This window comes from Mustela putorius, unplaced genomic scaffold, assembly GCF_011764305.1.
Source record: "Mustela putorius furo isolate JIRA1106 unplaced genomic scaffold, ASM1176430v1.1 tig00000174_pilon_pilon_pilon, whole genome shotgun sequence".
Classification (NCBI taxonomy): Eukaryota; Metazoa; Chordata; class Mammalia; order Carnivora; family Mustelidae; genus Mustela; species Mustela putorius.
The window spans coordinates 967,990-984,373 of record NW_025421304.1 but is presented as its reverse complement, the minus strand read 5'-3'; positions in this window follow the sequence as shown (position 1 = coordinate 984,373).

Sequence of the window (16,384 nt, the reverse complement as noted above, 5' to 3'; positions counted from 1 at the left end):
CCCCCAAAATGGCAGTCTTCATTTTGGAAGAGGATTCTCACCAGAAACTGACCATACTGGCACACTGGTGTCAGTCTTCCAGTCTTGAGGATTGGGAGAAATTTGTTTATAAGCCACCCAGTCTATTGTACCGCATTATAGCAGCCAAAAATCAGTAAGATGGAAATTGGTCCCTGAAGTGGGGTGTTAATGTAACAAATATATAGAAATGTGGAAGTGGCTTTGGAACTGAATAATAGGTAAGGGCTGGGAGAGTTTTTAGATGCATGCAAAAAATAAGGACATAAGTGCCAATTTTGGTGATACTCAGAAAAGAGAAAAAGCTGAAAAGAAAACTTCAATCTTAGAGAATACATTATTGACAGAATGTTGGTAGAAATACGGATGGTAAAGGCAAGGACTAATGAGGTTTTGGATGGAAGTGAGGAACATGTTACTGGAAACTGAGGAAAGGCATTTCTTTTTATGAAGTGACAAAGAACTTGGCAAAATTATGTTCTGTCTAATGTTTTGTGCGAAGTAGAACTGAGTAATGAAAATGAAGGTGTGGCTTGGTTCCTTGGCTCCCTGACTGATTAAAATGCAAGAAGAAAGAACAGATACTTGGAAAATTCTTAGCTGAATAGTTAAGTGGTATTAAAATGCTATTAAAGTGAGGGCGTTGATTGGGAAAGAATGGAATCCTTTAAGATGGCATGTGGACAAATGGGAAGGCTCTGATGTAGCTGGGACATCGAGCTCCTAAATTCTGAGTCTTCTTTACCAGTGGAAGCAGCCTCATCAGCAGATGTGGCCTTTCCACTCCTAGTGACAGTGGAATCCCCACCCACAGTGGCATCAGTCTTTACATTCCTATCTTATGGAATTAACTATTCATTGCCTGAAGAAACTGTAATGACCTCCCTTTGAGACAGTGGCCATACAAGGCAATAGAAGCCCCCACAACCATCCCCTTTTCTTTGCAGACTAATCTCCAGACTCAAGTCCCAGCAAGCTCCTAGAAGTACAGTGTGAAGTGTGAACCATGAAGAGGAGTGCTGTAGTCCCAAAGAACTAGTTTCTTAACTTATCCAGACAAATCCGGGAACAAGGGTGGGAATGGATATACTGTATGGTGTTGTTATAGTGGAAGGAACATGATTGGAAATTTGAGCAATAAAATCTGGGGAAGAGATAGGTGAATAGACCTCTGAATCAGGGCAAAATTTGAAGATACCTGTATCTCATATAAATAAGTAGCCTCAGCAAAGGAGGATTTTAATTAGTAGATGGAATGGACTATTCTGTAGCTAACAGCTTTTTTCCCCCAGCCCCCCATGTCATTGTCCAATGGGCTTGTGAACAAAGTGCTCGTGGTGGCAGAGATGGAGATTATGCATGTGATCAGCAACATGGACTTCCAGTCGCCAAGGGTGAACTGGCTGTGGTGCTGAGTGTTCAGTCTGCCAGTAACAGAGACATTGAGCTCCCCAGTATAGGACCATTCCCTGGAGTGTGCAGCCAGCTACCTGGAAGCAGGTTGACTACATTGGACCATCAAGGAAGAGGCAGCGTTTTGACCTTACTAGAATAGAAAATTACTTGGGATGTGGATCTACTTTCCCTACATGCAAAGTTTCTCATAAAACTACCATCCGTGGACTTATAGAATGCTTTATCACTGCCATGGTATCCCTCACGACATTACTTCTGGTCAGGGAACTCACTTCATGGCAAAATAAGTGCAGCATTGGGTCCATGCTGATGGAATAAACTGATCATTTTATGTTTCCCAACAATCTGAAACAGTTGGCTTGGTAGAATGATGGGATGACGCTTCAAAGATGCAATTATAGCACCAGCTGGGTGTGAAAATCTTGTATTCTGTATATGCTCTGAATCAGCATCTGATATAAGGTTGTTTCTCCAATATTCATAATTCATAGACATGCGGGTCAAGGAGTAGTGTGAGATAATAGAAAATATATATATTGGTCTTTGCTTCTGGTTCCTGGCACAGAGCTTCTAAAACTTGTAATTTCCTAAGTAATAACAATATGATCATCTCTTGTTCTAATATTTGGTCTTTCACATGGTTGCTAACACAGGGCTCTTAAACCCTTTGTGATTTCCTAGGTGATAGTGGTGTCTTTTGTTCTAATGAGGAAACTCTGGGTCTGCAGCTGGATGACTTCCAGATGGGGACTGGTCCTGAAAGAGACCAAACCATGATTAGAAGCTTGGAATTTTCAGCCCTACCCCTTTTCCCTTGTGAAGTAGATGGCTGGAAATGGGGTTAATGATCCATTATGCCTAAATGATGAAGCCTCCATAAAAATACCCAAACTAGGGGCACCTGGGTGGCTCAGTGGGTTAAAGCCTCTGCCTTCGGCTAAGGTCATGATCCCGGGGTCCTGGGATTGAGCCCCGCATTGGGCTCTCTGCTCTGCAGGGAGCCTGCTTCCTCCTCTCTCTCTCTCTCTCTGCCTACTTGTGATCTCTCTCTCTCTCTTTCTCTGTCAAATAAAGTCTTAAAAAAAAAAAACCCAAACTATAGGGTTCAGAGGGCTTCTAGGTTGCAAATCTATCCCACCAAAAGTGTGATGCACCCTAACTCCATGGTGACAGAAGTTCTTGTACTTGGGGTACTTTAAGACTTTACCCAATGTGTCCTCTTCATCTTGCTTTTCATCTGTATTCGTTATCATGTCCTTTGATTAACTGGTAAATGTGTTTCCCTTGGTTCCATGAGCTACTCTAGCAAATTAATTGAAACAGAGGAACCTTCAGTTTGTAGCTAAATTGGACATAAATTTTGGGTAATCTGGACACCTATTACTAGCAATTGGCATCTGAAAGGGTGAGCAGTATTGTGGGACTGAACCTTTAGCCTGTGGACCCTATAGTTCCATCCACGTTGTCACAAATGGCAAGATTTCATTTCTTTTGATGGCTGCATAGTATTCCATTGTATATATATACCACTCTTCTTTATCCATTCATCTGTTGATGGATATCTAGGTTCTTTCCATAGTTTGGCTATTGTGGACGTTGCTGCTATAAACATTCAGGTGCACATGCCCCTTCAGATCACTACATTTGTATCTTTAGGGTAAATACCCAGTAGTGCAATTGCTGGGTCATAGGGTAGCTCTATTTTCAACATTTTGAGGAACCTCCAAGCTGTTTTCCAGAGTGGCTATAACAACTTGCATTCCCACCAACAGTGTAGGAGAGTTCTCCTTGCTCCGCATCCTCGCCAGCATCTGTCATTTCCTGATTTGTTAATTTTAGCCATTCTGACTGGTGTGAGGTGGTATCTCATTGTGGTTTTGATTTGTATTTCCCTGATGCTGAGTGATGTGGAGCACTTTTTCATGTGTCTGTTGGCCATCTGGATGTCTTCTTTGCAGAAATGTCTGTTCATGTCCTCTGCCCATTTCTTTATTGGATTATTTGTTCTTTGGGTGTTGAGTTTGATAATTTCTTTATAGATTTTGGACAATAGCCCTTTATCTGATATGTCGTTTGCAAATATCTTCTCCTATTATGTCAATTGAGACTGAGAATTTCAATCAGTATTGTGAAATTATAGTCAGTCAAGCAAACTCATTTCAAGAATAAGTGCCCACACCATTTCTTTGAAGGTGGTTTTTAACCTAGTATAGAATTCTAGTTTAACATTTTTCTTTCAGTATGTTGAAGATCTCATTTAGTTGCTGTGGCTTTAGTTTGTTGGTTTGGATATATCAGCTGCCTTATCTCTACTACTCTTTTAAAAAATATTTATTTATTTATTTATTTGAGACAGAGAGTGTGCACATGTGCCAGCGGTGATGGGGGGAAGAAGGAGAGAGAGTCCAAGCTAATTGCATAGACTGACATGGGACTTGATCCCAGAACCCTGAGATCATGACCTGAGCTAGAATCAAGAATAAGACATTCAGCTACGCCACCTGGGCACCCCACTACTTAATACTTTAAAAATTTTCTTCCTCCTCCTCTTCTTCTTTTTTTAAAATCTTCAGCAGAGTTTTATTTGTATTTATTCTTCTTGGGCTTTTGAGAACTTGAAACTATAGCCTGATGGACTTTAGTTTGGGAAATTTTTCATCTATTTTTTAAAAAATACTCTTCTGTCCCATTCTTTTTCTTTTTTCCTTCTGAGTCTTCAATAGTATGTATTTAAAACCTGTTCATTTTATTTTAAATGACACATAACTCTAAATTATTATCTCCACTTTAAAGTAAGATGATGAAACTGGACCCCAAAACACAAGTTGTCCAATGAGATGTCACCATCTCATGCACATGGTGAGTTTTTATAAGAGCTGAGATTCACATCTGAGAAGTTTTACAACAAAGCCCACTTTAAAAGATGTGAAGGAGGGAGGAAGGGAAAAAGTTATGACTGAATATTGCCTCCCATTTTCATTTATTCAGTGCTTTACATCTCAGTAATTTATCAGGAATACTGTTCAACAGTTCTGTGGAATATATACCATCATTATTGGTATATGGCACAATATATTACTAAATTGGTGACCATAATTTGTTTAACTTTTATTAGATATGTTTATTTCTAACATGTTATTCTCTGATACATCCTGAGGTATGTCTCATTATGCATTTTATAGTTCTTTCCCAATGATACATTCCTAGAAGTTGAATTTCTGAGTAATTGTTATACATTTAATAATTGCTCACAATATACCAGACTGTATGCTAGTGTATAAGAGATACCAGCATTAAAAATGTAGTTGCTGATTCGGTCAAGATGGCAGAGAAGTAGCAGGCTGAGGCTACATCAGGTAGCAGGAGATCTGCTAGATAGCTTATCTAAACATTGCAAACACCTACAAATCCAATGGGAGATCGAAGAGAAGAAGAACAGAAATTCTAGAAACAGAAAATCAACCACTTTCTGAAAGGTAGGACTGGCGGAGAAGTGAATCCAAAGCAATGGGAAGATAGACCACGGTGGGAGGGGCCGGCTCCCAGCAAGCGGTGGAGCAACGGAGCACAAAATAGGGACTTTTAAAAGTCCGTTCTGCTGAGGGACATCGCTCCAGAGGCTAAACCGGGGTGAAGCCCATGCGGGGTCAGCGTGGCCACAGGTCCCACAGGGTCACAGAAGGATTGGGGGTGTCTGAGTGTTGCAGAGCTTGCAGGTATTAAAACGGGGAAGCCAGCTACAGAGACAGAGCTGAGCAGTGAGCTCTCAGCTCGGGGTTACCTTGTACCAGTCGCAGCCTGGATGAGCTCAGAGCGGGGCCGGAGGCCAGGGAGACAGGAGTTATTGGGTGCTATTCTCTGAGGGCGCACTGAGGAGTGGGGCCCCGAGCTCTCGGCTCCTCTGGGTCGGAGACTGGGAGGCCGCCATTTTCATTCCCGTCCTCCAGAACTCTACGGAAAGTGTTCAGGGAACAAAAGCTCCCGAAAGTGAACCCGAGCGGATTACTTAGCCCGGCCCCTGGTAAGGGCAGTGCAACTCTTCCTGGGGCAAAAACACTTGAGAATCACTACAACAGGCCCCTCCCCCAGGAGATTAACAAGAAATCCAGCCAGGACCAAGTTCACCTACCAAGAAGTGCAGGTTCAACACCAAGGAGAGCAGCAGGATTCCAGAGGAGGAGAAAGCAAAGCACGGAACTCATGGCTTTCTCCCCATGATTCATTAGTCTTGCAGTTAATTTAATTTTTTTTTCAATTTTTTTCCTTCTTCTGCTAAATTTTTTAAACTTTTACCTTTTTCTTTTTAAACGTTTTTAAACTAGTTTATCTAATACATATATTTTTTTCTTTTCTATATTTTTTCTTTATTCGTTTTCTTTTTTTTTTTTACTGTTTCTTTTTTTTCTGAACCTCTTTTTATCCCTTCTACCCACCCCCCCGCCACGATTTGGGGTCTCTTCTGATTTGATTAAAGTGTATTTTCCTGGGGTCTTTGCCACGATTTTAGTATTTTACTTGCTCCTTCATATATTCTTATCTGGACAAAATGACAAGGCAGAAAAGTTCACCACAAAAAAAAAGAACAAGAGGCAGTACTGCAGGCTAGGGACCTAATCAATACAGACATTGGCAATATGTCAGATCTAGAGTTCAGAATGACAATTCTCAAGGTTCTAGCCAGGCTCGAAAAAGGCATGGAAGATATTAGAGAAACCCTCTCAGGAGATATAAAAGCCCTGTCTGGAGAAATAAAAGAACTAAAATCTAAACAAGTTGAAATCAAAAAAGCTATTAATAAGGTGCAATCAAAAATGGAGGCTCTCGGGACGCCTGGGTGGCTCAGTTGGTTAGGCAGCTGCCTTCGGCTCAGGTCATGATCCCAGCGTCCTGGGATCAAGTCCCACATCGGGCTCCTTGCTGAGCAGGGAGTCTGCTTCTCCCTCTGCCTCTGCCTGCCATTCTGTCTGCCTGTGCTCGCTCTCTCCCCCCCCCTCTGATAAATAAATAAAATCTTAAAAAAAAAAATGGAGGCTCTCACTGCTAGGATAAATGAGGTAGAAGAAAGAATTAGTGATATAGAAGACGAAATGACAGAGAATAAAGAAGCTGAGCAAAAGAGGGACAAACAGCTACTGGAACATGAGGGGAGAATTTGAGAGATAAGTGACACCATAAGACGAAACAACATTAGAATAATTGGGATTCCAGAAGAAGAAAGAGAGAGGGGGGGGAGAAGGTATATTGGAGAGAATTAGTGGAGAGGGGAGAAGAAGGTATATTGGAGAGAATTATTGTAGAAATATTTCCTAATGTGGCAAAGGGAATAAGCATCAATATCCAGGAGGTGCAGAGAACCCCCCTCAAAATCAACAAGAATAGGTCCACACCCCATCACCTAATAGTAAAATTTACAAATCTTAGTTACAAAGAGAAAATCCTGAAAGCAGCCCGGGAAAAGAAGTCTGTAACATACAACGGTAAAAATATTAGATTGGCAGCAGACTTATCCACAGAGACCTGGCAGGCCAGAAAGAGCTGGCATGATATATTCAGAGCACTAAATGAGAAAAATGTGCAGCCAAGAATACTTTATCCAGCTAGGCTATCATTGAAAATAGGAGAGATAAAAAGCTTCCAGGACAAACAAAAACTGAAAGAATTTGCAAACACCAAGCCAGATATACAGGAAATATTGAAAGGGGTCCTCTAAGCAAAGAGAGAGCCTGAAAGTAGTAGATCAGAAAGGAACAGAGACAATATACAGTAACAGTCACCTTACAAGCAATATAATGGCACTAAATTCATATCTCTCAATAGTTACCCTGAATGTTAATGGGCTAAATGCCCCAATCAAAAGACACAGGGTATCAGAATGGATGAAAAAAAACAAAACCCATCTATATGTTGCCTACAAGAAACTCATTTCAGACCCGAAGACACCTCCAGATTTAAAGTGAGGGTGTGGAAAACAATTTACCATGCTAATGGACATCAGAAAAAAGCAAGGGTGGCAATCCTTGATCCTCAGATCAATTAGATTTTAAGCCAAAGACTATAGTAAGAGATGAGGAGGGACACTATATCATACTCAAAGGATCTGTCCAACAAGAAGATCTAACAATTTTAAATATCTATGCCCCTAACTTGGGAGCAGCCAACTATATAAACCAATTAATAACAAAATCAAAGAAACACATCAACAATAATACAATAATAGTAGGGGACTTTAACACTACCCTCACTGAAATGGGCAGATCATCCAAGCAAAAGATCAAACAAGGAAATAAAGGCCTTAAATGACACACTGGACCAGATGGACATCACAGATATATTCAAAACATTTCATCCCAAAGCAACAGAATACACATTCTTCTCTGGTGCACATGGAGCATTCTCCAGAATAGGTCACATCCTGGGTCTTAAATCAGGACTCAACCGGTATCAAAAGATTGGGATCATTCCCTGCATATTTTCAGACCACAATGCTCTGAAGCTAGAACTCAATCACAAGAGGAAATTTGGAAAGAACTGAAATACATGGAGACTAAACAGCATCCTTCTAAGAAATGAATGGGTCAACCAGGAAATTAAAGAAGAATTGAAAAAATTCATGGAAACAAATGATAATGAAAACACAATGGTTCAAAATCTGTGGGACACAGCAAAGGCAATCCTGAGAGGAAAATATATAGCGGTACAAGCCTTTCTCAAGAAACAAGAAAGGTCTCAAGTACACAACCTAACCCTACACCTAAAGGAGCTGGAGAAAGAACAAGAAACAAACCCTAAACCCAGAAAGAGAAGATAAATAATAAAGATCAGAGCAGAAATCAATGAAATAGAAAGAAACAAGAAAAAAAATGAACCAATCAATGAAACTAGGTGCTGGTTCTTTGAAAGAATTAATAAGATTGATAAATCCCTGGTCAGACTTATCAAAAAGAAAAGAGAAAGGACCCAAATAAATAAAATCATGAATGAAAGAGGAGAGATCACAACTAACACCAAAGAAATACAAACAATTATAAGAACATACTATGAGAAACTCTATGCTAACAAATTTGACAATCTGGAAGAAATGGATGCATTTCTAGAGACATATAAACTACCACAACTGAACCATGAAGAAATAGAAAACCTGAACAGACCCATAACCAGTAAGGAGATTGAAACAGTCATCAAAAATCTCCAAACAAACAAAAGCCCAGGGCCAGATGGCTTCCCAGGGGAATTCTACCAAACGTCTAAAGAAGAACTAATTCCTATTTTCCTGAAACTGTTCCAAAAAATAGAAATGGAAGGAAAACTTCCAAACTCATTTTATGAGGCCAGCATCACCTTGATCCCCAAACCAGACAAGTATCCCATCAAAAAAGAGAACTACAGACCAATATCCTTGATGAACACAGTTGCAAAAATTCTCACCAAAATACTAGCCAATAGGATTCAACAGTACATTAAAAGGATTATTCACCATGACCAAGTGGGATTTATTCCAGGGCTGCAAGGTTCATTCAACATCTGCAAATCAATCAATGTGATACAACACATTATAAAAGAAAGAACAAGAAGCATATGATACTCTCAATAGATGCTGAAAAAGCATTTGACAAAGTGCAGCATCCCTTCCTGATCAAAACTTTTCAAAGTGTAGGGATAGAGGGCACATACCTCAATATTATCAAAGCCATCTATGAAAAACCCACTGCAAATATCATTCTCAATGGAGAAAAACTGAAAGCTTTTCCGCTAAGGTCAGGAACACGGCAGGGATGTCCATTATCACCACTGCTATTCAACATAGTACTAGAAGTCCTAGCCTCAGCAATCAGACAACAAAAGGAAATTAAAGGCATCCAAATTGGCAAAGAAGAAGTCAAACTATCACTCTTCGCAGATGATATGATACTGTATGTGGAAAACCCAAAAGACTCCACTCCAAAACTGCTAGACCTTGTACAGGAATTCAGTAAAGTGTCAGGATATAAAATCAATGCACAGAAATCAGTTGCATTTCTCTACACCAACAACAAGACAGAAGAAAGAGAAATTAAGGAGTCAATCCCATTTACAATTGCTCCCAAAACTATAAGATACCTAGGAATAAACCTAACCAAAGAGGCTAAGAATCTATACTCAGAAAACTATAAAGTACTCATGAAAAAATTGAGGAATACACAAAGAAATGGAAAAATGTCCCATGCTCCTGGATTGGAAAAACAAATATTGTGAAAATGTATATGCTACCTAAAGCAATCTACACATTTAATGCAATTCCTATCAAAGTACCATCCATTTTTTTTTTCAAAGAAATGGAACAAATAATCCTAAAATTTATATGGAACCAGAAAAGACCTCGAATAGCCAAAGGAATATTGAAAAAGAAAGCCAAAGTTGGTGGCATCACAATTCCAGACTTCAAGCTCTATTACAAAGCTGTCATCATCAAGACAGCATGGTACTGGCACAAAAACAGACATATAGATAAATGGAACAGAATAGAGAGTCCAGAAATAGACCCTCAACTCTATGGTCAACTAATCTTCGACAAAGCAGGAAAGAATGTACAATGGAAAAAAGACAGTCTCTTCAACAAATGGTGTTGGGAAAATTGGACAGCCACATGCAGAAAAATGAAATTGGACCATTTCCTTACACCACACACAAAAATAGACTAAAAATGGATAAAGGACCTCAATGTGAGAAAGGAATCCATCAAAATCCTTGAGGAGAACACAGGCAGCAACCTCTTCGACCTCAGCCGCAGCAACATCTTCCTAGGAACATCGCCAAAGGCAAGGGAAGCAAGGACAAAAATGAACTATTAGGATTTCATCAAGATCAAAAGCTTTTGCACAGCAAAGGAAACAGTGAAACAGTTAACAAAACCAAAAGACAACTGACAGAATGGGAGAAGATATTTGCAAACGACATATCAGATAAAGGGCTATTGTCCAAAATCTATAAAGTACTTAGCAAACTCAACACCCAAACACAAATAATCCAATCAAGAAATGGGCAGAGGACATGAACAGACATTTCTGCAAAGAAGACATCCAGATGGTCAACAGACACATGAAAAAGTGCTCCACATCACTCAGCATCAGGGAAATACAAATCAAAACCACAATGATATAATCACCTTACACCAGTCAGAATGCTAAAATTAAGAAGTCAGGAAATGACAGATGCTGGTGAGGATGTGGAGAAAGGGAAACGCTCCTACACTGTTGGTGGGAATGCAAGCTGGTGCAACCACTCTGGAAAACAGCTGGGAGGTTCCTCAAAATGTTGAAAATAGAACTACCCTATGACCCAGCAATTGCACTACTGGGTATTTACCCTAAAGATACAAACGTAGTGATCTGAAGGGGCACGTGCATCCGAATGTTTATAGCAGCAATGTCTACAATAGCCAAACTATGGAAAGAACCTAGATATCCATCAACAGATGAATGGATAAAGAAGAGTGGTATATATACACAATGGAATACTATGCAGCCATCAAAAGAAATGAAATCTTATGCTTAGCAACATAAGTCAATCGGAGAAAGACAACTGTCATATGATCTCCCTGATATGAGGAGGTGGAGATGCAACATAGGGGGTTAAGGGGGTAGGAGAAGAATGAATGAAACAAGATGGGATTGGGAGGGAGACAAACCATAAGAGACTCTTAATCTCACAAGACAAACTGAGGGTTGCTGGGGGGAGGGGGTTTAGGAGAAGGGAGTGGGGTTATGGACATTGGGGAGGGTATGTGCTATGGTAAGTGCTGTGAAGTGTGTAAACCTGGCGATTCACAGACCTGTACCCCTGGGGATAAAAATACATTATATGTTTATAAAAAAATGTAGTTGCTATCCTTTGGATATTCATAATTGAGCAAGAAAGATGTAATCTTCTTAGGGATAAATCTGAAGTAGTGTGATAAAGGCCTCCAGAAAAATTAGATGGTATACCTCTGAAGATGTGAATGAAAGACTTTCTGGCAAGTTGCAACTTAATTTAAATCCATAGGCTCTCTAGAGGTGAATGGATTTATGCAGAAAGCTACATGCCTTACACCTCTTATTAAAATGACATGAGATGCAAAGGAAGATTATTAGGATAAGATGTTTGAAGAATATTTTGAGGAACATTATGTCTAGAAGGTATTTGGAAGCAAACAAACCCATTTAAGAAAGATATGGGAAAAAACAGCAATGAATCCTTTATCAATACATACATCACTCAGGAACTTCTAGACGTAATTTCCTATGTAGTAATCTAACATACATCTCGATCTGGGTGGTGGTTACTCTCGTATACACACAAGTGAAAAATATCTGTATACATCAGTGTGCTTTATACACTTTTGGGGGGTTTTATTGTCGTGGTTTCTCAGGCATGGACTGTGTACTCCTGTAGCTGGTACAGCTGCTACTTCCGCTGCTGTTGCTTGGTCTTCGTTCTTCTGGTCATTCAGCAGGTACGTGTCTTCTTCTTCTTCTTTTTTTAATTATGATTTTTATTTATTTATTTGATAGATATCACAAGTAAGCAGAGAGGCAGGCAGAGAGAGAGGAGGAAGCAGGCTTCCTGCTGAGCAGAGAACCCTATGTGGGTCTCCATCCCAGGACGCTGGGATCACGACCTGAGCCAAAGGCAGAGGCTTTAACTCACTGAGCCACCTGGGTGGCCAAAGCACATGTTTTCTTGAGCCATAGATCCAGGGGTTTGTACTTTCCCTTGTAGAATTCCCTGAGGTTCTCATTCTGTGTCTGGTTGATGACAGTAAGAATACAGGGGTTAGATATGGAGACAACTTAGATCTTGGAGAGCTTGGAAGCTGTGCTGCCTGTCACCTTGGTGCTGTTTATTAGGGACAGCTCTACCTTTAGGTCTCACAGCTGTTTAAGCAGCTTCTTCTTGCCACAAAGGTCTTCAACCTTAATCTTGGCCATGTCTGCACAATCCACTGCTGCTGCTGAGGGAAAGATGATGAGGCCCTTTATGCACTTTATTGTGTGTGTATTATACCTCAATTTAAATAATCAAGTGGAAGAAGAATGAGACTGTATGGTAGTTGCCTCTTTATATCTCTTCTAAGTATAACCTAATGCATATGTGTTGTGGGCACCTGGTCCTTCAACAAGGTAGGTCTGGTAATCTATGGTGTGTGTGTATTTTTGTTTGTTTGTTTTTTGGGTTTTTTTTGTTTGTTTGTTTAAGTAATCTCTGTGGCTTGACCTCAGACTTGGAGATCAAAAGTCAACCAGCTATGCCAGCCAGGTTCTTCACACTGTTCTTAATCTCATAGCAGGGAGTGATAGATTAGGGCTTTGACCTATAAAAGGAGAAAAAAAAAGGACCAAAAGTATTTATTTTTGTCTAGAGATCGTGGCCACGATTTCATCCTCTGAATACTAAGTGAGATTGGTGAGCCCTGAGAGCTCTGGAAGTTGTAATCCTGGCTAGGAAAAAGGCTGCACATGGGTAACGTGTAGTTTAGTCACTGCCAGGTGTGGTCTGTGCAGTTTTCTTAGTTCAGATGTGGAAAAACAGGCAGTTTCCCAAAGCCTTAAAGGAGCTTCTCCATGGATGAAATGGTCCCTCCTAAAGCCTGGAAAAGGAAGTCTGAACAGTCTGGTCACAAGTGCAGCTCAGCATCCCAGAAGAGAAGACTTCTGGAAATCCTGTTAAAGTGCTGACTTTTGCTTTTGTGCAGGAGAGCTTCTGCTAGAGTCCACCTGTTTTATATCAGAGTTCTCTGGAGTTTGAGAAAAGTATAGAGATATCTAAATTCCTGCTAATCTTCCCAGTGTATATATGAAGGTGGGGGGTAGGTTTGGAAAAAAAGAAAACGGGACATTTTATTAACTCCATGGCAAATTTGGTCTCATTTTTTCCTCCTTAGGGATATGGCTTCCCTGGATTCTAGGCTTCTCAAGTAGATAAACTCCAAGAGGCACTGTTTGGTTCTTGCAATTCTAAAACTATGGCTCAAGTAAGTTGGTTTTCAATGTTTAATTCTGGTTATGTGAAGAGTTTAATTTTTTACTCTGAAACTTCTTTATGTACCAGAACTGCTCCCCAGTTCCTCCCATTTTTAGAGGGATGTCATCCAGGTCCCTCCTATGTGCCCCAGTTTTCTTAATATGTGTACTAAAAAATCCCTTCATATGTGTACTAAAAAGTCAGCATATCCTCTATACACAGTCTTTGGCCTAGAGCAGAGATGGAGCAAAAATGAAGTCCCTTCAGAGAGATACTTGACCATCTCTTGTCAGATCTCCATTTGATGATAAGGAAAGGATGATCTCATTTGATGGCCCTCAGAAAAGTTGACTGGCCTCAGTTTAAGTATGTGGTGAAATCTCAGACTTTTTGAGTCCTTTAATGGTGGGTATGGAAATGATTGGAGCCTGCTTACAGATTGGTAAAGGGGTCTCTCCTGGGGATCCTGAGAGATGAAAACCTATAGCAATGTTCATTTTTTATCTGAAGAGGTACATATTTCAGGGACATGTTCGTTACTGGATTAACCTATAACAGTATTCTCTGGCTCAGGCACGAGCCAATGCGGGGCTCAGGCATGAGAAATTTGGGGAGAAATGGAAAATGGAGTAGCAAGTAAGAATATATGGTAGGATGCTTCTAAAACAACTTCCAGGAATGCCTGCCTCCAAATATTCACATCCTATTGTACTTTCTTTCTTTTAGTGTGGGTTAGATTTAGTGGCTTGCTTCTAATGAATAGAACATGGCAAGAGTGATGGGATTTCACTTTTGATATTAAAGTGATACTAAAGTTACAGTTAAAGTCTGTAACTTCCGTCTTGCTCACACATTCTGGTTCTTTGTGCTTTCTGGCTCTGATGAAGTAAGCTGCCTCCCTGTGAGCTAAGGATAATCTCTGGCTTGCCAATGAGGAACCGAGGCTCACATTCCAATAGCTATGAAGACTGAATTCTATCAATAACTGTAACAGAGAACTTTGAAACAGATCTTTCTCCATGTGAGCTTTGGCATGACTGTGGCCTCAGTTGACACCTTGATTGCAGTCTGTGAGAGATCCTGAAGATGAGCTCAACTGCAAACAGATTTCTGACCCAAACTGATTTGTTGTTATTTGAAGGCATTAAGCCTTGGGATCATTTGTTACATAGCAATAGGTAACAGAGAAGATCATCCAGATAATCACAGCAATAACACCAGAGGACAAATGTCCTGGAGCCATTTTAGAACTCTGCCTACCATACTATACACATCACACAAAGGCTATCATCCAGATTCAATTTCTTTAAGTTAGAACAACCTAAAGGAATTTCTGAAGCAATCTGAGGGAGAAGCCATTCTTGATTTCAATGTTTCCACCAACATTCTGTTGTTGTCCTATATACACGTGATTTGATAGCAATTTTTTTTAGCAACTGTAATTATAACTAGGATTTCCAAAGATTTTAGCTTGCTTTATATAGATCGAGCCAATTGTCTTTTCACATTCATAATTATTAATAATTATTTTTAAAAAAGATTTTATTTATTTGACAGACAGAGATCACAAGTAGGCAGAGAGGCAGGCAGAGAGAGGGAAGCAGGCTCCCTGCTGAGTAGAAAGCCCAATGCAGGGCTCCATCCCAGGACCCTGGGATCATGACCTGGGCTGAAGGCAGAGGCTATAACCAATGAACCACCCAGGTGCCCTATTAATAATTATTAAATATGACCTGTCACTTGTTTTGGTAAGGCCAATGACCTCAGAAAGTTTCTACATTTTTTAAAGATTTTATTTATTTATTTGACACACAGAGAGAGATCACAAGTAGGCAGAGAGGCAGGCAGGGAAGCTCAGGGGGTTAAGCTGCTGCCTTCGGCTCAGGTCATAATCTCAGGGTCCTCGGATGGAGCCTGGCATCAGGCTCTCTGCTCAGCAGGGAGCCTGTTTCCCTCTCTCTCTCTGCCTGCCTCTCTGCTTACTTGTGATCTCTCTCTGTGTCAAATAAATAAGCAAAATCTTAAAAAAAAATGAAAAATTCATTCCTCAAACTAGCCATATTTAAGAGGCTCAACAGCCATATATGGCTAGTGCCTACTGTTCTGGACAGTGCAGATACAGAACACAGAACCTAGTTGTTCAGAAAGTTCAATTGGACAGCGGTGCTCCAAAACATTACATAAATGTCAACCTCATTTTACAGGTGAGGAAACAGAAGCTTAGAGATACCACTATTACTCAGTGCTGCATGCGCTTCTTTCCCCACATTCACTGCTACAGGTGAACTCTGTGTATCATTCATTTAACAAGTTTAGAATTACATAGGAATCTATTCTAAATTCATAACCATGCAAACATAGAAAAAGCATTTTCTTTGTTAAAAGTTATAAAAATACTTAGTTGCAGACTGTCTGATTAATCCCAGACAGCAGCCTTAGAGTCAGTCACACCGTCCCCGAGACGCGCGCACAAAATCCCGAATGGATCCCACGCTTATTAAACAAACATCCCTCTCACAGTTGCAAACACCATCTGACACATGGCACACTCCCCACAGTCCCCGCATCCCCTGTAGAGGACACTTGGATATAAACACGCTTCCGTGAAGTAAGCGTCAAACCCTCAGTGCCTCTTGAGCAGAAACCTGTAGTCACAACTACTGCGACGGAGCCAGAGCTTTGGTCTGAGAAACCCAGACCCTACCTACTGGCCTTGCGCAGCTTTTCAGATCCGGACTACATTTCTCTGAAGGCATCACTACAAGACCCAATTTCTGGGAACCTCCATGGGATTTTTCTGGGGTCATGTGAGTGAAAAGGAAATAGGTCGGCTCACATCTGAGTAGCGCGAGATCCCCCACTGGAGCACGGGAGACTCACGGCGCGCCCGATTAAGGGCTGAATGTGGCCACTGCCTCTGCATCTTCTGGGATCGAGCGGGGGTCACACTTTTGACTACATTTCCCGGAGG